The sequence below is a fragment of the Humulus lupulus genome, chromosome 9, assembly GCF_963169125.1.
Source record: "Humulus lupulus chromosome 9, drHumLupu1.1, whole genome shotgun sequence".
In the NCBI taxonomy this organism is placed as follows: Eukaryota; Viridiplantae; Streptophyta; class Magnoliopsida; order Rosales; family Cannabaceae; genus Humulus; species Humulus lupulus.
Window position 1 is genome coordinate 102,530,979 of NC_084801.1, and position 27,446 is coordinate 102,558,424.

A 27,446-nucleotide genomic window follows, 5' to 3' on the forward strand; every position below is an offset into this window, starting at 1 on the left:
GAAAGAGAGAGCTACGGGAGAGAGAGAATGAGAGCTTTTCCTTTGTTTTTTTAGTGTTCCTCTATTTTCCATAGGCTTCCACATTGGCTAAGTCAAGCCAAGGTCTACCAAAAGACCTAAATGCACTCAAACCCAATTTTCTTCTCCAATGCTCACAAGGGCACTTTGGTCAATTACCACCATTCCCTTTGGTTCCTAATAAACTCCACATATCCAAATAAATCCCAACTATCTCCAAGTAATAATCATTTAATCTCCCATTACCCGATAAACCCCAGTAATGTGCTAAATTACAAAAATACCCCAAGGCTCACCCTGAGTTAGGTATTTGACCCCGTTGTGACTTATCTGCTAACTTGCTCACTAGGATCATCTCGTTCCGAATAACCCAAATATATTCACATAATAATGTGGTATTAAACATAAAACACACATATCTACAATTATAGCCTCAATAGGTCAAAATTACAAAAATGCCCTTCTAATTAAGAAGTGGGCCCACATGCATATTTAATACACCTAAACATGCAGGCCTAATTATATTATAATATAATTCACATAATAGCATGCTCATAACAAATAAGCACTAAATTGATTCAATTATTGTCTTTCGGCCCCCCTAATCTAGGCACTAAGCCATATTAGGGAATTTGGGGTGTTACAAGAGACATCCTAGAAAACTCATTCGTGCCTTGGACAGAAGCTCCGACACAAAGAAATGAACCAGCATTGCCTCCAACCCGGGAAATTGGAGTAGACCAAGGGTGAGCTAATCTAGTGCATCCCAATGGAACAAGGATATCTTCACCAATAAGGCATCCTCCATCACCGATTCGACATCCAATGCCACCTCGCCCATAGAGGAATGCTTCAGCTTGAAGGGATAGCAGGAGAAATCCTCCCCCCTCAGGTGACATTTATATCCCATGGTCTCGCGCTAATAATCCAGGTCCTCGATCCCAGTCACGTGATGTAAACTTCGCGAATGGAAGCTACCAGACAAAAAGCCAATGCGGAGGCAGGCATAAGAGCAACCCGAGGAATCACTTAAGCTCCGCACATAACCTTTGGTCCGACCCACATTCTGATCTGCATGATCATCTGAACTCACAAAGAGGATATCTAGCTCTCCACAATGATTTGAGTTACACTTAGGCTAGAGGAGATCCATCTATTGTACGTGACAATGGGAATGTCCCGCCTAACCGAGCTTAAGCTTGGAGGGATAATAACCCATCTACCATGTACAACAGGATGAGAGCTGATAATCAGCTCCCAAATAACATAGATGCCAAGGATCCAAACCTCGAGCGGGTATCCCTAATGGAAGAATAGATGAAGAAATTCCTATCTGGAAAATGCGTCAATGATTGTGATTCTGATGAGAAGCTCAAGCCTTTTGCTCCTAAGATTATGGTAGCTCCATTCCTATTAGCTTCAAATGTTGACCATGCCCACAAATGATGGAAACACCGACCCATCCAATCATGTTGGGACTTTCAATACGTTAATAATGTCCCACAACGTTGGGTTCGACCAAAGATGTATCTTGTTCCCAGCAACAATTATTGGACCAACCAATTTATGGTTCAATAAGTACAGGAAACATTCAATCACCTCGTGGAAGAAACTGTCTTCCGAGTTTAACATGAAGTTCCGAGTTACAAAGGAAGTTTGCGTTGAAGCCAATTCGTTGGCCAACATCAAACAACAACCCTGTGAATCCCTGAAGGCATATCTAAACTTGTTTACCAATGTAGTAGCACGAGCAAGGGATGCTGATGACAACTCCAAGCTCATGGAAATGAGGACATGGATCACATTAGGAGGTGATTTATGGAAAGAACTCCAGCGGAAAAGAGTTAAGAGTGTAGACGAATTCTTGGCTCGAGATCAGGAATGGATGAATCTAGAAGAGGCACAATATGCTGTCGCAAGAACCAACCAGATGCCTTTTTAGCTTGCTGGAGTGGTAACAGATGTTGTAGCTTTGACTCAACCCGCTACCAAGAATAACCAGGAACGGGGTAATAAGTGGATGGGGACTGGTGAGGGCGACTAGAATCGCACTAAAAAGAATAAGCCCAATGAAGAGTGCAATTCCATCTACACCGCCTATACCGACCTGACAGATTCACGAGAATGTATCTTCTTGGAAAAATCTAATCGCCTTCCATGGAAGTGTTAGGAGTGTGTCCTAAAAGTATGTAAAAGACATTTGTTATTTCTATGAATAAATAAATACAATGGTCTATTATTGTTATATTTAGATTATTAAATTATTGTTTGAATAATTTTGTAAATATCAGAAAAAATTCCATATTCATTATTGAGGATGTGATCTTGTATTAGTACGAAAGAATTAAGATCACATGAATGAATAAAAATAGTCAACAACAAAAAATTAAAGTTATGGAATTCTTTAATTGGAGTTGTAAGTACGGTTTGCTGAGTATCATGTTGATACAAATAATCTAGATTCGGATTATTGATGTGGTATGACATCTCGATAAAGGTGCTTTATATAATTTGGTTATATATGACATGGAGCGATATGAATAAAAGTCTTTATCCAAAAACCATTTAACAATAAAGACTTGTAATTCATATCATAACTGATGATCATTTATAGATCAACCTAAATCATGAGTGTTCATGAACTCATGTTCATGTTTATTAAATCTTTTGATTCATTCGTTAAGGTCTCTTCATAGAATGAGGCTAATGACTTTTGTTTTGGAGATTTAATATCATGGATGACTGGGAACATGTATCAACAATACGGAATCTAATCTTTCCTAATGGATTGTATATTAGTTCCCTTAAGGGTTAATTCTGGAACTGAATGATTTTGAACTCAAATCTATAATTGGATTATAGATTAAGTATTCACTAGTGAATTAATGGTACTTAAGGAATAAGAAGTAAATAAAAAGATAAAATGGTAATTCTTCCATTCTAATTTATGAACTAATTAATTAGAGGGTTGAACAATTGTAAGATGGTTATATCAATGGGCAGCTTAGAATAAGATTTCTGTAAAAGTATATCTATAACATAAAGAGTACAGTTCTGAATTTATAGTGAAGAAATATCAGAATTAATAAATTAAGTATTATAATTAAAATGTTTAATTATTTAGTTACAATTTATTGGAGCTTAATGTTATAGGTCCATGGTCCCCGAAATGGCTCAAACAAACACTGACAAAGGTAAATACAAAAATAGGCAAAATGACTTATTTGATAAGTAAAATATTTTTCTACGCATCAAACATAATTATTGTATGATTATGTGTAATTAATTAATTGAGAATTAATTAATTATATGATTTAACAAAAATATAATTAATTTTGAATTAATTTATTTTTGGGATTTTTGGTATTTAAATAATAAGAAAAAATTGGGAAAAATCACATGCCATCCCGCCATGTGGTACACGTGTAACATAGTGCACAGTCACTATTCTACACGCATAAGAGGCTCTTGGTAGTTTCTTGGTTCCACAATTTTAGTTATTTAAATATTAAATAAATAATGAGATATTGTAATATGATTAAAATATTATTATTTAAACATAATCTGATAACTGATTAGTTATTTTCAAATTATTTAAAATAACTAATATTTTATTTTTAATATATTGGATATATTAAATATAGGATATCAGTTTTTGAGAACGAGACTTTTCAGGGATAGAAAAGATATCGTGAAATCTCTCTGAGAGAAAGAGAATAGTGATACAAGCATAGGTCACTGTTCTTCACAAACTTAGGTCCAAACTTTATCAGATCTCATATGTTGAAAACATCTGATAAATAGATTTTGCCTATTATTTTGTATAGCGAGCCCACACTCCTTCTTTGTGTGCTGAGAACATCTTGGAAGATCTTGGTGTGAGATCTCTAGGATTTTTGCCATACAAAAAGATAGCAGCAAAGAAGGACTTGAGGTAATTTTGTATTCATATCTTTGATTCAATATATATATATGCATGTGAAGAAGTAGATCTAGAAATCTTGTTGGATTAAATTAACAATTTTGATTGTTGTTCCGCTCTGTATAATCTCTGATTTGATCTATAAAATCCAACAAATGGTATCAGAGCCATCTTCACATATATATATTTAATCTGTGTGGGTTTAATTTTATGCATTTATTTATTTTTTGATGAATGAATGGATGGCTTAATATGATTTAATGCATGGGAATGTTGAATCGTTAATTGTCTGGTATTTTTGGGTTAGGATTTGTTTATGATTAGATGATTGTGTAAGCCATTAAAGGGTATACGATTTATGTAATTTTATTTGGTTTTTGACACCATAAAATTGTAATTTCGATCACACAAAAGTCAGAACGGAGCTCGGGATTCAAAATTCAGCCACCGTTCCTCCGAGGCCGCCCTCCGAGCCGCTGCCGGGATGTTGTACGGACGTCCGTACAGTTTCTTACAAAACTGACCCAGTAGCCCCGTTTGACGCCACGTTTCCTTGTCTTGGTCCATAATTTTTTTTTATTTTTATGAAATTATTCTGTTATTTTTAATTTTAAAATGTTAAATATCCTATTTATTAGAAATTTGATATTTAAATAATGTGATAATTTTGTTATCCTAACAAACTTTTTTGAAAATCGTATTTCAAAATTTAATTTAAAAAGTAACAGATTTTAATTAAATATTTTAGTTTCTTGTTTTAATTAAAAAGAAAAATAAAAATAGTGATTTTTTAAAAGTTTTGTTTTAATTAATCAAGATAATTAGAAAATTGTTTTCTTATTATTATTCTGGACCAACAACGACGCATATCCTACCGAAGGTAAAGTAAAGAAGCCCGATGAAAATTAAGGCAGTTTTTTTTTTAATTTTATAAAGTGGTTGTAAAATTAGAAATACCCAAAAGCACCCGTTTCAACATTTATTGTTTATTTAAATAATTATTTTCATATGATTGATAACATGTTCATGCATTTTGTGCCATACATAAAATCTCACACAGTCATAATCATGCATCTCATTAGTAGAAACATGATTATTAGGATTGTCGTATATGTTTATATGAATTGTTTTGCAAAACCAATTGCATATAAATTACTTAGTTTTATTTTTGAAAACTTGGTAAAATATCACACCAAATTTTAAGTCTTTATGACTTAATTTCTTTAAACCAACTTTATTTTAAAATTGTTTTAAGTAAAGTATAGATGAACATAATTAGTAATTTAAAATTGGATATGGACCTAGAAACTCGCTTTCTTTCCAATTTTAATTATGTTCATAAAGTTTAAAGAATCTATAATTCATTTGGAATTAATTAGGTTCAAAACACTTATTTCAAAATAGTGAGTGGGAGAGGGTTGATAACTCAACATAACCCATGGTCTCCATTATTAATATAATACCATGAGATATGAATAGCGCCTTGCGACGGCTTTGTTTTCGTCCCCCTAAGGAAGGTGTCTAGACATATCAATAGCAAGGTTATATTTCTTACAAAGATAGGAACTAATGATGTATTTTAGGTTTGACCGACCCTAAGGTGGCATGTCCTAAGTTAAGTCATGAACTCCGAAATAATGGGTTACACTCACAAAGTTATGATTAAGCTTTTGTAGTGGATAATCATAACTTGACCAAACTAAGTGGTACTTTAATGTTTATAAGAGAAAATAAAGAGTTATTTTAAGTTTTAAACAGTAAAGATAAGAATGTCTTATGAATTCTCTAAGATTAATTTGACCGACCCTAAGGCGAAATTTTAATTGTTAGAAAAATTGATTGTGGAAATTAATATTTATTTTATGTGTTTTAATTGTGCTCATGCATCACGTTTAATTTCCGAACCTTTGATATTTATTTTTATGAATATAATAATAATATTTGTATTTTTTATTTTTTTCAGAATATGTCTGTCTCTGGAAATCCCATCACTGCTTTAATCGCAAAAGAAAAATTAACTGGTGATAACTTCATAAAATGGAAATCAAATATGAATCTATTGTTGGTTAGCGAAAACCACAAGTTTTTTCTCAATGAGGAATGTCCTGAAAAACCTGGCGCCAGTGCCCCGAAACATGTTCGGGACAAATTTGATGCATGGATTCAATCCAATAACAAAGCTGAGTGCTATATGCTTTTAAGCATGAGTGATGTCTTACGAACAAAGCATGAATCCATGGAAACTGCTTTTGAGATAGTAGAATCTCTTAAGGAAATGTTTGGGTGCCCATCTGATCAAAGTTGTCATGAGGCTACTAGAACCTACATGAATGCTAAGATGAAGAAAGGTCAATCAGTGCGTGAGCATGTTTTGAACATGATCAATGTACTACATGAAGCTGAGGCGCACAGAGCAGTCATGGATGAAAATACACAAGTAAGCATTATACTTAAGTCATTAACTCCTGCTTTTTCTACATTCACAAAAAATTATGTCATGAACAAATTGCAATTTAACATGACACAATTTCTGAATGAATTACAAACTTTTGAGTCTATAAACAAGAAAATCTCAAGTCAGGCTGAAGCAAAACCATCTTCTTCCAAGAAGAAAAGGAAAAGCAATAACAATGACTGCAAACCTAAAAAGGACAATCCTAAAAAGGCAAAGAAGTCATCCAAGGCACCTGAGAACAAAAAGAACAATGACCCCAAACAAAAAGCACCCAAAGGAAAATGTTTCCATTGTAATGTCGATGGTCATTGGAAGAGAAACTGTCCAAAGTATCTTGCCGAGCTGAAAGAGAAAAAGAAAGGTAAATTAGATTTACTTGTACTCAAAGCTTGTACGGTGGAACAAGATAAATTATCATGGATAGTTGATTCTGGTTCCACTAACCATGTTTGTTCTTGTTTGCAGATGCTTGAGTCCGCAAAGCAGTTGGAGCAAGGAGAGATGACTATGAGAGTGGGAAGTGGAGCGCTTGTTTCAGCAAAAGCATGTGGAACAGTCTGTTTAGATTTTAAGAACAATTTTATAGTTTTGAATAATGTTCTGTTTATTCCTGAAATTACTAGAAACATTATATCTTTATCTTTGTTACATGAACAAAAATTTGGCATTTCTTTTAATAATAATATGATTTTTATTTCAAGGAATGGGAACAATATTTGTCATGCAAAACAAAAGGACGGACTGTACATGCTTAATCCAGTAGAAAAATCGCTCAATAATTCTAAATTATTTAAAGTAGCTATTCCACAAAGTAACAAAAGACAAAAGGTTTCTAAAGAAAATGACACGTATCTTTGGCACTTAAGATTAGGTCATGTTAGTCTAGATAGGATAAACCGGTTAACTAAAGAAGGACCTTTGAGGGAACTAACAGTTGGAACCCTACCGGTTTGTGAATCTTGTTTAGAAGGAAAATTGACTAAACGACCTTTCACTTCGAAGGGAAATAGAGCCAAAGAACCACTAGATCTTATACATAGTGATGTATGTGGTCCAATTAACATTCAAGCTCGAGGTGGTTATGAATATTTTGTCACATTTAATGAGGACTATTCTAGATACGGTCATGTTTACCTAATGCTTAAGAAGTCTGAAACTTTGATAGGTTTAAAGACTTCAAAGCCTTAGCTGAGAAGCAATTAGGTAAATCTTTAAAAACACTCCGATCTGATCGTGGTGGTGAATATTTGCATTCTAAATTCAAAGATTTCTTACTGGAGCATGGTATTCTATCCCAACTCACAGTACCTAGAACATCACAACAAAACAGAGTTTCAGAGAGAAGAAATCGGACCCTGTTGGACATGGTCAGGTCTATGTTAAGCTACTTTTCACTTCCTTTATCGTTTTGGGGATATGCACTTCAAACAGCTAATTACATTTTGAATGTAGTTCCGTCCAAAGCTGTGACAAAGACACCACTAGAATTATGGAATGGAAATAAACCTAGTTTACGATATTTTCTCATTTGGGGTTGTCCTGCTCATGTGCTAAGACCTAAATCTGGAAAATTGAATTCAAGGTTTGAGGTGTGTATATTTTTGGGCTATGCTCCAGAAACTAGAGGTGGATATTTCTATAGCCCAAGTGATCAAAAGGTATTTGTTTCGACGAATGCAACCTTTTTAGAACATGACTATATGAATGATTTTAAACCTCGAAGCAAAGTAGTTTTAGAGGAACTAATGACAGTTAAAATTTCATCTCCATATTCTTCATCAGTTAATGATAAAACAACCAAAGAAACCACAATTCCTGAAAAGGAAAAACTAGTGCAACGTCGTAGTGGGAGAATTGTGAGACAACCTATTTGCTACGAACATGAGGCACACGTTCTTGTATCAGATACTAAAAAGGATGATACATTGACTTTTAAAGAAGTAATGGAAGACCCTGATGTTGATAAGTGGCAAGCTGCCATGAATCAAGAAATGGAATCAATGTATTCCAATTCAGTATGGGAACTTGTAGATCTGCCTGACAATGTTAATGCCATTGGATGTAAATGGATCTACAAGAAGAAAATGGGTGTAGATGGAAAGGTAGAGACCTATAAAGCAAGGCTTGTGGCCAAAGGCTACACATAGAGAGAGGGTCTAGATTATGAAGAAACATTTTCTCCTGTGGCCACGCTTAAGTCCATTCGCATACTTTTGTCCATAGCTGGCATCTGTGATTACGAGATATGGAAAATGGACGTCAAGACAGCCTTTCTGGATGGCCACCTTGATGAAACCATTTACATGGAACAACCAGAAGGGTTTATTAAGAAGGATCAAGATCAAAAGGTATGCAAGTTGTTGAAATCATATATGGATTGAAACAAGCATCAAGATCTTGGAACTTAACATTTGATGAAACTATTAAAACATATGGTTTCGAACAAAATGTTGACGAAGCATGTGTTTATAAATACATCAAAGGGAAAGTTGTGGTTTTCTTAGTTCTTTATGTTGATGATATCCTACTCATTGGGAATGATGTAGAGACATTATCAAATGTAAAGAAATGGTTGGCTGAAAAATTCCAAATGAAAGATTTGGGAGAAGTGAGCTATGTTCTAGGCATTAAAATTCTAAGAGATAGAAAGAACAAGCTCCTGGCACTTTCACAAGCAAATTATATTGATACAGTGCTCGAAAGATTCTCTATGGAAAATTCCAAAAAGGGTCAATTGCTGATCAGACATGGAATTACTCTTTGCAAAGATCAGTGTCCAAAGACACCACAAGAGCAAGAGGACATGAGAAAGTATCCCTATGCATCAGCTGTGGGGAGCCTTATGTATGCAATGTTATGTACTAGACCTGACATATGTTATGCAGTAGGTATTGTCAGTCGTTATTAGTCAAATCCAGGTTTGGAACACTGGATTGCAGTGAAACATATTCTCAAGTATCTCAGGAGAACAAGGAACTATATGCTAGTATATTTGGGTAGTGACCTTGAACCTACTGGATACACTGACTTAGATTTTCAATCTGACAAAGATAGTAGAAAGTCTACTTCATGGAGAAGTTGTAACGCCCTACTTCCTTAGAGCCGTTACCAAGTGAGTTTTTAAGACGAAATAGTGTGCAATGAACTCGCTAACCAAGGTTTTGAGCAAAAGTGTGACTAATTAAAAGTTAAGGCTGTAATCTTTGAAAATGCGTCGTTTCGTTAAAACTTCTATCATTAAACATTTGGGATCCCAAAATAAGGTTTGAAAACTAATTACATCTTGAAATAAGGTTACAGTTAAGAAATCATAAAATCATAGATTATTACAGCCATTTTCGAATAACCCCAAACCAAAGCAGTCGGGCAGGCCAAACATGTACGCGTCGCTTCACGCTCTCCGTACTCATGGTTGGTTGACTCAGTCATTGCTCTTACCTGCAACACAGAGCACCCGTGAGCCGAAGCCCAGCAAGAAAACTCATGCAGAACATAACATATGCAGTTTATACAATTTATCATAACAAATAATCCACAGATAAACAAGTCAACCATTAGACTAAGCAAACACGGCCAAGCCGCCCCAGAGCCTTACCGAAGCCTGGGGTATCGGTTCTCACCGTGAGGATAACTCATGTATCCCTTGGGTCCCACCCTGAATATAGCATAACACATGTATCCACCGGGCCCCGCCCTGACTATAGCATCCCATGTGCTAGGTGTTACTTTCGGCCCCACGGCCGCCCCGGCCTACGCCGTACTCGGCCCTTGCCGTTCATTTCATCATAATCACACATATAGTACATTCGAAATGAATATTCACACACATCACGGTTCATTTAAGGTTAACATTTACACATAATACAATCCGGGGCCATGCCCTACAATCACACAGTGGGGCCATGCCCTATTATCGGGTGTTACAGTTTTCTTACCTTTCCAATCAATAGCTTAGATCACCTGACTCCTTGAGCACGATCCCACCCGAGCCTTAGCGCACACCTAGGTACAAACATAGGTCAAAGTCAACACCGAACCCCAAGTCCGAATACCTAGCCTCGGGACCAATCCCGAGCCCCCGGGAAGTCCCAAATCCCCAAAACAAAGTGGCGGAAACAAGCCCCGAACCCTAGGTCAAAATCCATCATCAAAACTCAAAAATTCCCCTTTGTGAACAGTGCAGCGCTACAGCGCTCTAAAGAGGGCGCTGTAGCGCTACAAGCAGAATGCACCCCCCAGAAACAGGGACTAGCGCTATAGTGCCCACTGACTAGCGCTGTAGCGCTAGTTGCAGCCCAGAAATCCCAAAATCGCATTTCTGCGATTTCTTCCAACCAATCTCAAACCAAACTTTCCCAAACCTTTTCCAAACCCAAAATCAAGCTTATGAACACCTCACACTCATCCCAAGCATCCCAAGAACTCAATCCCAAGCTCAAGCAACCCAAAACTCAAAATCTACCACGATCAACCCTAAACTCAGAAATTCAGTCAACAACAAAGTTAAAGGCTTAGAATTCTTACCATTGATGCAAATTTCTACCTTGATTCAACCCTAGACCTCCTTAGCTTGTTCCTCATCAAGGCTTGCCCAGAAATTCCCTAAAATTCCCATCAACTCAGCTCAAAACACAGCTCAAACAATCAAAAACCCTTAAAACTGAAATCTCTAAAACTTACCTCAAAAGTTGATGTGTTCTTGCTAATCCTTGCCAAATCTTCAAGAATAACCTTAAGATTCTTGATGTCCAGCCTATCCTAGCTCTCCACCGAGATTTTCCCCAAGAAAAACGGAGAGGAACGGTGCAAGAACGCACAAACCGTTCCTTGAGAAAACCCCCCCTGTTTTCTCTCTTTTCTTTCTTTCCTTCTTCTTTCTTTTCTTTTTCTTTCAGCATTCCCTCTCTCTATAAAGCCTTATAAAAAAACTATCTCCAAAAGCCAAATGACCAAAACGCCCTCCCTATAAATTCTAAATCCTTCTGTTCAAATAGGGCCATTTTAGTCATTCACCCAATTCCCGCTAATCCTCAAGTGTCTCTAATATTTTCCCGTTGCTTCCCAATACCTGATAAATCACCAAATAATTATCCCCCATCATCAAAATAAATCTCAATCTATTTCTCTGAATTCCTGTTCGTACCCCCAGGCTCGCCCCGAGCTGGGTATAAATTCCTGTCAACACTTTCCGCTAGCCTGCTCACTGGGATCGCCTCGAGTCACCAAGCACAGATACATCCACATACCACTGTGGCCTCAACAATCAACACATATCAATACAGTTACGCCCAATCATGGCCAAAATTACAATTATGCCCTTCTAACACGATCCGGTCCTACATGCACACTAACTTACATAGTCATGCATCTCAGATAAACAAATAGTCATATAACATGCTTTAAATCATAACCATGCATTTAAATCATTAAAATCACACATAAATCCCATCATGCCCTCCTGGCACGCTAATCAAGGCCCTTAAGCCTTATTAGCAAATTTGGGTCGTTACAGCAGTTGTCTGGAGAAGCATTAAGAAATCTAGTATAGATGATTCAACCATGGAAGCTGAATACATAGCAGCTTATGAAGCAGCTAAAGAAGTAGTTTGGCTGAAAAATTTCTACACAGATCTGGAAGTGGTTCCAGAAGTGGAGAAATCACTTGTTCTTTACTGTGACAACAATGGAGCAGTGGCCAATTCTAAAGAACCAAGAAGCCACAAGAGGGGAAAGCATATAAAGCGCAAATACCACTTGGTCAGAGAAATCGTACATAGAGGAGATGTGTCCATTCTGAAAATCGCATCAGAACACAACCTGGCAGACCCGTTCACAAAGACACTTCCTGCAAAGAAATTCGAGGGTCGTGTACGTAATATGGGATTGAGAAAAATGCCTCACTTGCTTTAAGTACAAGTGGGAGATTGTTAGGAGTATGTCCTAAAAGCATGTAATAGACATTTGTTATTTCTATGAATAAATAAATACAATGGTCTATTATTGTTATATTTAGATTATTAAATTATTGTTTGAATAATTTTGTAAATATCAGAAAAAATTCCATATTCATTATTGAGGATGTGATCTTGTATTAGTACGAGAGAATTAAGATCACATGAATGAAAAAAAATAGTCAACAACAACAAATTAAAGTTATGGAATTCTACAATTTTAGTTATTTAAATATTAAATAAATAATGAGATATTGTAATATGATTAAAATATTATTATTTAAACACAATCTGATAAACGATTAGTTATTTTCAAATTATTTAAAATAACTAATATTTTATTTTTAATATATTGGATATATTAATTATAGGATATTAGCTTTTCAGAATGAGACTTTTCAGGGATAGAAAAGATATTGTCAAATCTCTCTGAGAGAAAGAGAACAGTGATACAAGCATAGGTCACTGTTCTTCACAAACTTAGGTCCAAACTTTATCAGATCTCATGTGTTGAGAACATCTGATAAATAGATTTTGCCTATTATTTTGTATAGCGAGCCCACACTCGTTCTTTGTGTGCTGAGAACATTTTGGAAGATCTTCGTGTGAGATCTCAAGGATTTTTGCCATACAAAAAGATAGCAGCAAGGAAGGACTTGAGGTAATTTTCTATTCATAGCTTTGATTCAATATATATATGCATGTGAAGAAGTAGATCTAGAAATCTTGTGGGATTAAATTAACAATTTCGATTGTTGTTCCACTGCGTATAATCTCTGATTTGATCTATAAAAACCAACAGGGGCATCTGAGGCACCAGAGGGTGAAGAGAGACCCAGCAAAATTTTGTCGATATCACAACAACATCACCCACAACAATGATAATTTCCGTCAGCTTAAAGATGAGATCGAGACTCTCATCCGGGCTGGATCGTTAGCCCAATATGCTTGAAATAGAGTATTTCCCAATGAGGCAGCAGGGTAAAATATTCAACCAGCTCAGGAAAATCTAGTTAATCAACCCCAGGCTCAACCAGATCATGGGAATCGAATTGCCCCTCCTCCAATAGAAGGGAGGGACATAGCCACTATTTCCAGAGGACCTCATCCGGCGTGCACGAGTAATGGGGCCCAGAAGAGGTACATACATGAGCTGAAAACCCACGATGGTACTGAGTTCATTCCAGAGCAAAGGTTGTCAAAACATTAGCGGTTGGAGAAACAATCAATAATTTTCACGGAAGAGGACCTAGCCACATCCAATTATTGCATAATGATCCACTGGTGATAACCGTTCAGGTCGTCAATCGAAGAGTACGAAGTATACTAATTGATAAAGGGAGCTCTGTAAAGTGTTATTCAGGTCCAACCTAGGAAAGATGGGGCTATCTATAGCCGATGTTAAGGAGACCTTGATGACCCTATACGAATTTTTGGGAGAGGGAACAATAGCCATGGGGATGATTGGGCTTGTAGTGAAACAAGGAGATGATATGCAAGTTGTTGCTAAAATGCTCGAGTTCGTTGTAATTGATTGCCCGACTGGATACAACACAATTTTGGGAGGACCCGTGTTGATGACTTTTGAAGCTATCACCTCAATCCGACATTTAGCAATGAAGTTCCCCTCGACCTCATGTATATGTACTGTAAGAGGTGATCAACTCACTGGCAGAGAATGTTATAACATTGCTATGAAGGAAAAATAACAACCCGGACAACAAGCGATGGTCATCATTGAAGGGAATGAGGAGCCTCGAGTAATGAAAATTGCTCATGGGGTGCAAGTACCTCAAGAAGAAGATAATAAGGTCGCCCAATAGGATGACATTGATATGAGATTAGGCAAAAACATGTCTAAGCTCCAAGAATTGGAGGAGCTCGAGGATATAAGTGTCGACCTAAAGGTACCTTCAAGGGTTGTAAAGATTGGAAAGAATCTTGGAAATGAAAGGAAGAATGAGTTGGTCGAGGTTTTGAGAAATAAACTGGACGTCTTCACTTGGTCACTTGAAGATATGGTGGGAATCAATCCAAATGTTATGATGCATACTTTGAATTTGGACATGGATGTGCCTGCAAAGGTACATAAACGAAGGCTTTTGGGGAAGGAACGATAAGAGGCTTTAGAAGAAGAAGTAGTTAACTTACTTAAGTGTGGGTTCAAAAGAGAAGAAAAATATCCAACTTGGATTGCTAACCCTGTCATGGTTCCAAAGCCCAATGGAAAGTGGAGAACTTGTACTGACTTCTTCGACCTCAATAAGGTATGTTCTAAGGATTGTTTCCCACTACCTAGAATTAATCAACTGGTAGACGCGACAGCCGGTCACGAGCTCATGTCTTTCATGGATGCATATTTTGGATATAACAAGATCGCAATGAACCTTGCAGACCAAGAGCACACCAGCGTCATGATTGAGCATAATGTATACTGCTACAAGGTTATGCCATTCAGGCTGAAGAATGCCGGTGCAACATACCAATGGATGGTCAACAAAATGTTCATTAACCAGATCGGAAAAAATATGGAAGTGTACGTCGATGATATGCTCATTAAATCAAAGACTGCCAGCAACCATGTATCCGACCTGGAGTAATATTTTGGCGTGCTAAGGAAATATGAGCACTTTTGGGGTTTCTTCAGTAAATTGTTTAAGCTTCATAATCAACACAAGGGGAATAAAGGGAAACCTAGAGAAGATCAGGTCATTACTAGAAATTCCTTCGCCTAGGTCGTGTAAGGAAGTACATAACTTAACTGGAAAGGTGGTGGCCCTACACCGCTTCATTTCAAAATTTGTTGACAAGTGTCTCCCATTCTTTAACTTGCTCAGGGGAAACAAAAAGTTTGAGTGAACTGAAGAATGCGAGAATGTGTTTCAGCATCTAAAAACTCACCTGGCTGAGCCACCCATATTATCAAAACCACCAACTGGGGAATGTTTGTTCTTATACCTATCTGTGACAGAAAATGCAATCAGCACTACATTAGTTCGAGAAGGAAATCGAGCGCAGAAACTGGTGTACTTCTTTAGTAAAAGGTTTCTGGGAGCTGAATCCAGATACCCTTTAATAGAAAAACTCAAGTTCTGCTTTATCTTCGCCTCGAGAAAACTCAGGCCGTATTTCAAGTCCCACACCGTCCACATCTTGATCGATTAACCTTTAAGGTAGGTCTAGCAAAATCCTGAAGCATCGAGACGTTTTCTTAAGTGGGCCATCAAACTCAGTCATTTTGAGATATTATATAAGCCACTAACATTAATAAAGAGTCAAGTGCTAGCTGATTTTGTGGCAGAATGCACGAGTTTCCAAGAAGAGCCAATTAGGAAACCAGTGCAAGAATTGTGGAAAACCTTCATTGATGGATCATCTAACGAGAATGGATCCGGAGCTGGGATAATTTTGATCTCACCTGAAGGACATCGATTCCTTACAACCCTAAGGTTCAGTTTTGAAGCATCCAACAATGAAGCAGAGTACGGGGCTCTACTGGCAGGAGTAAAAGTGGCGAAATAACTTAAAGCAATGGCGATTAAATGTTACATTGATTCTCAGCTCGTGGTTAATTAGATATTGGTGGAGTATCAAGCTCTAGGCACCCCGCGAGTAGAACACTAATGCTGATGCTCTGGCTCGACTCGCCACCACCAAGGAAGCAGACACATCAAATGTGGTTCCCGTAGAGTTCTTGGAACAGCCAAGTATCAAGAATGAGTCATTGCAAGTCGGAGTAATTTGCATAGAACCTACCTGCATGAATCTTATTGTCGAGTACCTCACGATTGATAAGCTACCAAAAGATCAAAAGAATGTAAGAAAATTATTGTATCAGGTCCCAAGGTATGTTATGGATAAGGGAATTCTCTAACGACGAGGGCATTCGCTACCCCTCATGCGGTGTGTTCTGCCCGATCAAGCACAGACTATCCTGCATGAGATACATGAAGGATTATATGGAGACCACGCTGGGGGGCAAGGCCTGGCTCTAAAGATATTGGAGCAGTGCTATTTTTGGCCTGCGCTCAAAAAGAACTTGGCCTCCGTATACTGCTACAAAAAGTGTGATAAGTGCCAACACTCTGCCACAATTGCTCGAGCAACACCCAATGAGCTAACCATGATTTCATCGCCCTGGCCATTCCTACTATGTGGGATCAAATTGATTTGTTCACTACTAGCTCGAACAGAAGGAGTTCGCTATGCAGTTGTAGCCATCAACTACTTTACAAAGTGGGGCGAGGCTGAGCCTCTGGCGACCATAACCTTGAAGAGAGCCCTAGATTTTGTCATGAAGAACATGATATGCCGTTTTGGGCTCCCAAAGAAGATTGTGTCTGACAACGAAACTAAGTTCAATAGTGATCTTTTCACGAACTTTAGTGAGATGTACGACATAACAAAGAGTTTTTCTTTAGTGGCGTATTTGAAAGCTATTGGACATGTCGAGGCTGTAAATAAAACCCTAAAGACGAGCTTAAAGAAACGACTAGAAGAACCTAAGGGATTAGGGCTTGAGCAGCTCCCTCAAGTACTTTGGGCTTACATGACCTCACATCACACCTCCACAAGGCACACTCCTTTCTCTTTAACCTTTGGAAGTGAGACTATGCTCCCAATTAAGGCACTAGTGACGTCACATAGGCAGAAAACCATTGATCAGGATCAAAACCATGACTTGCTCAACACATCTCTACACTTGATAGAGGAAAAACAAGAGGAGTCACAGTTACAACTTGTCCATTATCAGCAGAGGATCACTCACTACTTTAACTCGAAAGTCAAAGGACGAAGACTCGAACTGGGTGATTTAGTGCTCTGAATGATATTTTTGGCGAACAAAGATCCTAAAGATGGTGTATTGGGACCGAACTAGGAAGGATCCCACCAGATCCTAGAAATATTACATGAAGGAACCTTCAAACTAGCTCGGTTAAGTGGAGAATTCGTCCCTGGGATCCGGAACGCTCAAATAGGATGATTTTTTTAGTTTTGAATGTTTTTAGTATTTTTCCGTGTAAGGCTTATGTTAGGATTAATGCCCTAAAATCATGTAAAGTAGTTTTATTGGTTTTAAATAAAAGTACAATTTTATTATATTTGAATGTTATAATTATTCTTTGAATTAATTATATAATTGTTGTACCCTAATTTTAGCCCGAGTTCATTCACTCAGCTCGGGTTCAACTGGAAATTAAATATATGGAGAAATAACCGAGGGAATGATATCTGCTTTATCAACATAGACAAGATGTGGACACTGTGGTATTAGGCGTCCTGGGTTTAACCCAAGCTGCAGACACGAAGGTTGTGAAGCGCGAGCTCATAATATTCAAACGACAGTCGAAGTACAAGCTTGGAAGAGATATTCAGCTCGTGGTAATTTAAATATATTGCACATCCACGGATCCCCAGAGACTCGGGTCCTCTTATACGTTCATTTATGACCAGGCTGTCATATTTGATGTCTCAGATATTAGGAGAACATTAACTGTATGATCAAATCATATCCCATTATAAATGGGAAATATATATTGAATGTAATAAATATGTATATACGTGATTGAATCACGCAGTTACCCAAACATGTCTATGGAATTCCCTTATAAAAACTGGGAATGTAGGACAGGGAAGGGGACCATTATTCTGTAATGTTGAAACTCTGCCAAAATAGAGAGAAAAACAACAATAATATAGACTCGTGGACTAGGTGGATTTTAACCACTGAACCACGTAAAAGATTTGTGTTCTTGTGAATTCATTTCATTTTTCATTACGGTTTATTACTAAGCACTAATCTACCATTTTATTTCTTAATACACTGTTGGCGAAAAACCGCGTCAACAGTTTGGTGCTTTCATTGAGAGGGAAATTAGTGCTTCATTAAAATCCCAGTCGAATTTCATCATGGTTCTCACTCACTCAATGCACGACAATGAAATAGAACAACCTGGTGGGAAGGAGTCCCATCATACCACTGTTCCGAACGAGCATGGCCCTGAAGTCCAACAACATCTGGGAAAACAACCGGCGGGTCATGGCGACACTGGGAGTTCGGCATCATTGCCTCCGAATCCAAACCCAGAATACTTAACTGCCATTGAAATGGAAAATATGTAGTTAAGAAGCCATCTCGCTAAGGCAAACAGGAAAATTGGGGAGATTTTGGCTCGGTTACCACCTCTCACAACCGACGTTAATGTCGAAAAGAGGCAAAGTTGGTCTCACAAGTCCAACAGGAATAACCAATCCAAACCAAGTCGTTTAGTCAGAACTGCCACCCCAAGTTTTGTGCCTACAGGGCGAGACCGCCAGAATGCTCATCCAAGTGGCCCTCATAGGGGTCATCGGCATATTAGTCGATCGGTTAGAACTGCAACCCTAAGTTTGGTGCCTCCTTCGCAAGCACCTAGGAATCCCCATGGAAACCCACGAGGAGAGGCTGGGATAGGCTCACAGAGACAGAATGTTCCAGCAAACCCTCCTACGTCACGATCGGATCGTCAGGCGCAGAGAGCTAGAAATAATGGGGCAGAACAAAGGCAGGCTAATCTAGTTCGCCCTGATGGGACAAGGATTGCCTCGCCAATAAGGCATCCCCCATCACCTATGAGACATAAGATGCCACCTCATCCTACATAGGACATTCCCGCTTTTGGATAGCAGGATAAATCATCCTCCATCTGTCAACACCTACGTCCCACAGACACATGTTGAAAGCCTAGATCCTCGGCCCCAACCATAAGCTGTAAGCTTCAAAAATGGGAGTTCCTGGACCAAAAGTCGTTAAAGTGGTAGGTCCAAGGGCGATTTGAGAAATTAGCTGAGTTCCGCACAAAGCCCTCGATATGATTCACAACCTGATTTTCGTGATCGTCTGAATTCACAGAGAAGAAATCTAGCTTAGAATGAAGATGTTAGTTATACTCGGCAAGAGGGAGGTCCTTCTATAGTACGTGATAATGGGAATGCCCCACCAAACCAAGCTCGAGCTTGGAGGGAAAATAACCCATCAAACGTGTACGATAGGATGGGAGCTGTTGAACAACCCCGAGATAACCTATGGACCAGAGACAAAACCCTCAAGAGGCTAGCTCTGATGGAAGAGCAAATGAAGAGGCTTTTATCTGGAAAAGATAAAGACGATTGCGACTCAGAGGATGAGCTCGAGCCTTTCGCTCCAAATATTGCGGCGACCACATATCCGATAGGCTTCAAAATGCCACACTTGTCAAAGTTTGATGGAGATAGAGACCCATCAGACCACCTCGGGATGTTTAATACCATGATGATGGCCCACAATGTCGGACTCAATCTAAGGTGCATTTTATTCCCTTCAACTATGATCGAGCCAGCCAGGCAGTGGTTTAAGCATTACAAGAGGCATTCTATAAGTTCATGGAAAAAGTTTTCTTCTGACTTCAAAAGCATTCTAGACTTCCCAAACAACTCGGGTTAAGGCTGACTCATTAGACAATGTAAAGCCGCAACTTGGTGAAACGTTGAAGGCATATCTAAGTAGATTTGCCAATGTCGCTGCACGAGCTAGGGATGGCGATGACAGCTCCAAGCTCATGGCAATGAGGACAGGAATCCTTGTTTGGGGCAACTTGTGGCAGTAATTATAGAGAAAATGAATTAATAGTGTGGACAAGTTTTTGGCATGAGCTCAAAGATGGATTAACCTAGAAGAGGTGCGAGCTTCTGTCACAGGAACCAGCCAGATCCCTGTCCAGACCGTTGGAGCGGTAATGGATGTTGTAGCTATGACTCAAATCGTTACTCAGAATAACCAAGGGGGAGTAACAAGAGGAAGGGAAATGGTGAGGGCGACAAGAGTGAAACAAAGAAAAATAAGTCTGGAGAGAAATTCAAGCCTGTTTATGCCACTTATACCGACCTCACGGATACTAGGGAGTGCATCTTCCTAGCAAATTCTACTCGCCTTCCATGGAAGAAGTCAGAACCGTTGAAAAACAAAAGAGCAAAGAGAGATCCTTCAAAGTTTGGCCGATTTCATATTGATATTGGTCATAACATTGATGATTGTTGACAGCTGAAGGATGAGATCAAAAATCTCATTAGAGTGGGACCTATGGCCCAGTACGCTTGAATTGGGGGGTCCCTAATCAGCTCACTGGACCAAACCCTTCATCGACTCCTGAAGCTCCAGTAATTCAAACCGGAGCTCAAGCAAATCAGGATGATCCTCCTCCGATAATAGGGGGAGATATAGCCACCATTTTGGGAGAACCTCATCTGGCAGGCACGAGCAAAGGGGGCCAGAAGAGGTACATTAATGAATTGAAATCCCATAACGAAGTGGAGTTCATCCCAGAAAAACGGTTATCGAAACAACACCGATTGGAAAAACAACCAATCATGCTAGGCACGTCCAATTCCCACATAGCGATCACTTGGTCATAACTATTCAGCTCGCCAACCGGAGGGTCCGGAGGACACTAGTAGATAATGAGAGTTTTGTGAATCTAATTTTTAGGTCCACCTTGGAAAAAATGGGTTTGTCTGTATCAGAATTGAAGGCGACCTCGATGACTTTGTATGGATTTTCTGGTGAAGGGTCAGCAGCCATCGGGACAATCAAATTAGTGGTAACATTGGGAGAAGGCTCACGAACTGTCTCCAAGTTACTTGAGTTCATGGTAATCGACTGTCCAGCCACATACAATGCTATTTTAGGGTGACCTGCGTTGATGGCATTTGAAGCCATAACCTCTATTTGCCACCTAGCAATAAAATTCCCCTCAACTGTGGGAATATGCACTATCAGAGGGGAACAACTCGCTGCCAGAGAATGCTATAGCATTTCTATGAAGGGAAAATCACAACCCAGGCAGCAAGCTATGGTCATAAATGACGGAGGCAAGGAGTCCCGGGAAGTAGAAGTTACTTTTGGGCTTGAAGAACCTCAGCAAAAAGAGGATAGTAACGACGCCCAACACAATGACATTAACCCAAGGATAGGCGAAGATAGATCAGAGCTCCAGGCTATAGAGGAGCTCGAGGAGATAACTATTGACCCCAATGAAGCTTCAAGAGTCGTAAATACTGGGAAGAGTCTAAATGATAAAAAGAAGAAAGAGCTAATCAATTTCTTACAAGAAAACCTGGACGTTTTTGCCTGGTCACATGAAGACATGGTGGGAATAAGCCCGAGTGTAATTATGTACACTCTAAATTTGGACAAGAACGTGCCTACAAAATCCCCAAAACGGAGACGCTTGGCAACAATCCGAGCTGAAGCTCTTGAGGGAGAAGTAGCTCGACTATTAAAGTGCGGGTTTATACGTGAAGCAAAATACCCGATCTGGGTTGCCAATCCCATGCTGGTCCCAAAGCCAAACGGGAAATGGAGGACCAGCATCGACTTCTCTGAATGGAACAAAGCTTTTCCCAAAGATTGCTTTCCACTACCAAGGATTGATCAGTTGGTAGATTCTATGGAAGGTCACAAGCTCATGTCCTTCATGGATGCGTATTCTGGATATAACCAGATCGTGATGAATCCTGCGGACCAGGAACATACTAGCTTCATGACCCCAAATAATGTATATTTTTATAAAGTCATGCCCTTCGAGCTGAAGAATGTCGGAGCTACATATCAATGCTTAGTCAACAAAATGTTTGCTAATCAGATCGGGAGAAATATGGAAGTGTATGTCGATGATATTCTTGTCAAATCCAAGACTGCTGATAACCATGTATCCAATTTGAAAGAATTTTTTGAAATCTTAAGGAGGTATAACATGAAGCTAAATCATCTGAAGGGCACGTTCGGAGGCGTCAGGAAAATTTCTTGGGTTCATAGTCAACACGAGGGGAGTAGAGGCAAATCCCGAGAAAATTAGGTCGTTGGTAGAAATGCCCTCACCTAGGTCGCGTAAAGAAGTTCAAAGTCTGACTGGAAAGGTGGTAGCTTTGAATTGTTTTATTTCAAAATCTACTGACAAGTGCCTACCATTATAGAACTTTCTCAGGGGAAACAAGAAATTTGAATGGACTGAGGAATGTGAACAGGCATTACTCGACCTAAAACTGCACCTGGCTGAGCCCTTATTGTTATCTAAGCCTATGTTTGGAGAACCTCTGTTCCTTTATTTGGCTGTGACAAAAAATGCAGTCAATGCCGTGTTAGTCAGAGAAGAAGACCGTGCTCAAAAACCAATAAATTATATAAGCAAGAGACTTCTCGGAGCTGAGTCACGATACCCACTGATAGAGAAGCTGGCATTCTATCTGATATTGGCTTCTAGGAAGCTCCGACCATATTTTCACTCCCATTCAATCAATGTCATGACCGACCAGCCTTTTTTAAGGCAGGTGTTGTGAAAACCTGAAACATCGAGACGTCCATTAAAATAGGCTATTGAACATAGCAAGTTTGAGATACTGTACGTGCCACAGACCTCAATCAACAGTCAGGTCCTTGTTGATTTTGTGGCTGAATGCACCGGATTTCAGGAGGAGCTCTTGAAGGAACCAGTGCAGGAATTATGGAAAATCTTCGTGGGTGGATCATCGAACGGATCGGGAGCAGGGATCATCTTAATCTCCCCAGAAAGGCATCGATTCCATACAGCTCTGAGATTCAGATTCGAAGCATCCAACAATGAAGCTGAATATGAGGCTTTACTAGCTGGGCTGAGAGTGGCAAGGGAGCTCAAGGCAAAAGCTATACAATGCTATAGTGATTCTCAGGTCATGATTAATCAGGTATTGGGAGAATATCAAGCTCGAGGTACCAAGATGGCAGCCTACCTAGATAAGTTGAAGGGAGAGCTATCCAAATTTGAGTATAGTACTGTTGAATAGATACCTCATGAGCAAAACTCTAATGCTAAGGCTTTGGCAAGGCTTGCCACCACCAAAGAAGCTGAGACATTGAATGTAGTGCCAGTTGAATTCTTGGAGAATATGAGTGTAACAGAAATTGTAGAAGTTGAAATGATTGACACAAGACCGACCTGGATGACTCCCATAATGGAATACCTCATAACAGGAACGCTACTTGAGGATAGAAAGGATGCAAGAAAAATTCTATATCAAGCTCCGAGGTATGTGATAGTGGATGGGACATTGTACCAATGTGGTCATTCATTGCCTCTCCTACGATGTGTTATGCCCGAGGAAGCTAAAACCATTTTGCAAGAAGTGCACGAAGGCTTTTGTGGAGATCATGCTGGGAGGCAAAACCTAGCACTGAAAATACTGAGGCAGGGCTATTTTTGGCCCACTTTAAAAAAAATACTCAATCTTGTATGTTTAGAAGTACGACAAATACCAGCGTTTGCCATAGTTGCCCGAGCTGCTCCAGTCGAGCTAACGATGATCTCATCCTCGTGGCCATTCACGGTATGGGGAATCGACCTAATAGGGTCCCTACCTATGCGAAAGGGATGAGTTTGTTATGCGGTGGTGGCGATCGACTATTTCAGGAAGTTGGTAGAAGCCAAACCTCTCGCAACCATCACTTCAAAAAGAGTCCTAGAATTTGTGGTAAAGAGTATTATATGTCGGTTTGGGCTGCCTAAAAAGATCGTGTCAGACAATGGGACAAAGTTTGACAGTGATATCTTCACGGACTTCTGTGAAAAATACGACATTATTAAGAGTTTATCCTCAGTAGCATATCCGTAGGCCAATGGACTGGTTGAGGCTGTGAATAAAACCCTAAAGGCGAGCCTGAAGAAAAGGTTAGAAGAGGCCAAAGGGACATACTCCTTTTTCCCTAACTTTGGGCATACCGAACTTCTCATAGAACCTCCATGGGACATACTCCTATTTCCCTAACTTTTGGAAGCGAGGTCATCATTCCAGTCGAAGCCATGGTAGCCACTCATAGGCAAAGGACATTCTACCAAGAGCAAAATAAGGGACTACTTAACGCATCCCTCAATATGATTGAAGAAAAACGAGAAGAGTCGCAGTTACAGCTCGCCCATTATCAACAAAAAATCACTCCCTATTTTGATTCTAAAGTTAAGATGCGTAGTGGGCGACATGGTTCTCCGAAGGGTATTTCTTTTAGGACCAAATTGGGAGGGACCATATCAAGTCGTTGAGGTTTTGTGAGAAGGAACTTTCAAGATAGCTCGGCTGAATGGGGAAGTAGTCCCACGGACATGGAACACCCAACATTTGAAAAAAATATTATCAGTAGCACCACCATCAGTGTAAGGCATATTTATAAAAGCCATTTTATTAAATAATAGGTGGATTATTAAATAATCTATAAGAAAGTATGAGTTCATGTTCTAGTTTTGTAAAAGCAACCAAGAAATTTTCTACATTCTGGTTACTTGGGGGGCATATAACCCAAGATTGGAAAAATTAAGCTTGCTTGATAAGTTTAAATCATTAAAATCCCTGGATACAACCAAGTCCAAAACTTAGAGGCTTGGAAAAATTCATTATTCGACAACTTTTTAAGAGCTCTAGTTTTCAATGAACCTAGCACGAACTAAGTTGAAATAATTATTTAAAATCCTGGACATAACCATGTTCGAAAGTTGGAAGCTTTGAAATATTGATTATTCAATGGCTTTTTAAAGTTCGAATTTTCAATAAACCTAGTGCGAGCTAAATTTAAAATCATTTAAATCCCTGGACGTAACAAGGTCCGAAACTTGGAAAGTTGGGAAAATTGTTTAATATCAAGGGCTTGTTAAAGCTCAAGTTATCGATAAACCTAACACGAACTAAGTTTAAATCATTTAAAACCCTGGACGCAACTAGGTCCGAAACTTGGAAAGTTGGGAAAATTGTTTAATATAAAGGGCTTGTTAAAGCTCTTGTTATCAATAAACCTAGCATGAACTAAGTTTAAATAAATTAAAAACCTCGGATATAACTGGGTTCAAGGCCTGATTTTTAACAGGTATGATACAAATCAACACACAAAACATGGATATAACAAAGCTCGACAAATTCTATCTCGATCTAAAAATCGATTCCTAAAATCTCGAATGTACAAGTATAAAAATTCATAAACATGAGAGATAGTAAAGGAGAGATAAATGGATAAAAAGTTAGATATATATTGAAATAAACTAAGCAAATTATCTCGAGGAGAAAAACCTCGAACTGAGCCTGAAGGCAATTGTTTAATAAAAAAATGTAAAACAATTGTAGATAAATACAAAAAAAAAAAAGCTATCATTGAGCTCTGCCAGTTTGCCCAGCCGAGGTGACCTCCTCGCCATCTCCCTCAGCTACTCCGGAAGCCTCACCAGTCTCTGACGACTCATATAAGAGTTGAACCTTGAATCTTGCAAGGTACGGATCCCACAGCCCGGCTCCCATGAAAGAGAAGTTCCCATCCGGGTTGAAGGCCCAGCACAGGTATAACATCTCTTCCATGGAAGACGATGAGGCTGCCTTTTCTTCTTTGACTGTGGCCTTGGCCTCGAGCAGTTTGGCTTTGGATTCATCAACCTCGACCTGATGTTGTGCCGTTCAAGCTTGGAGAGAAGACAAGGCAGTTTTTGCAGCGTGATCTCTTTCCTGGGATGAGGTGAGAGCAGCCTTGGCATCATGCTCACTCTTTTGAGCAGCCGCCAAGGCAACTTTGGTGACCCGTTCACCTTCTTGAGAAACTGTCAGGGAAACGGTGGCAGCTTTTAGTTCGGCCCAGAGCTCATCATTTCTAGCCCTAGCCTGGGCTATGCTGCGATACTGGGTCAGGACAGATTGTCAAACAACAAAACAAGTAAGAGATATACCCTTGATCATAATAAGAAGGAAAATGCCAACAAGGAAGGATAACTTATGGTAAGGTTCATTCCCATAGCTGATTCCATGAAATTCTCTGAGCTCTGCTCCTCGATGGTCCTCAGATCCCTCGAGTTGTCCCTATAGGCGTGCCCCACCATATGGCTCGCCGTCTCGTAGATGATACCCCGAAAATCTTCATGGATCTTTTCCAGATCCTGGGGATCTACTGGTATTCGAATAGTCGGGGCTGGGACGGTGGGGGCTGGAGGCTCAATTTGTATTACTTGGGCATGAGGAGGCGCAAATAGAGCTGGAGGAGGAGGAGGTGGAACCCTAGTAGTAACAGAACTCATCGGAACTAATTCTCGAGTTGAGCACGCATCTTTCCCCTTGGCAGGGGACTTGAGGTCTTGCCCACTGCAGGGGGGTTTTCTTCGAGATCCTGAGCCTCTTTATGGCGGGGCCCAACCCGATTTTCTTAGTCTGAAACACAGTTCGAAGGTCAGGAGCTCTAGATTGTTCCATCTCTTCGCCTGAAAAGAACAAAAAGGAATTAGTTCACACATAAGGTTGTCATAAATATATACAAAGAAAGAAAATAAACAAAGATCCCACCCTCCGGGCTAGGGGAGGAGTCTTTTATCATGACCTCCGGCCTTGGAGCTAATGGATGAGAGGGTGAATCTATGGTTAGTATTTTTGGGATCCTAAGGGGTTCAGGCTCAGGTCCTTCCTCAGGGTTGGATTCATCTACATACTGTCTAAATTCAGGGGCAAATGCACCCTGGAGCAGAGAAGACCAAGTCCTACGGTTGGTTCCATACTCCTCAAAAATGGTGGATCTAAAGTTTAAAGTGTTGTCAACAACAACTGTGCCCTTAGGGTAACTATGGTTGTGGCGTACCACTAGGTGGTCTACGCATTAGAGAAGGGTTACATTACGACCTGTGTTATGAGGATGACGATGGATGAGCTGATTTGGGTTAAATCGAACTAACCTAAAATCAGCAACAACCCTATCTAATTCCCTATAGGGGTATGGGTTACCTTTGCCGGAGGGGCCGGTTGCTGCCCCTGACGTAACTCGTTCTAAATCAAGTCCCCAGACAGCCTTGGGAGCCCGCATTTTCCTCACAAGAGGCACCTCGTCCTCTTCTTCCTCCTCGTCCTCAGTGGCTGGCAAGACCTCCTCTTGACAGGAGGGAAGCTCGTGAATCACAGGAAGGGTAGGCCAGGACCTCAAGGCCAATGTCTGACCTTCGCTGATCAACTTGCACGCCAGCATCGTGACGTCATTCATGACCTGGCAGTAGTCCTTCTCACTAGGTGGAAGCCCAGACAACTTCTCGTATTGACCCCCGAG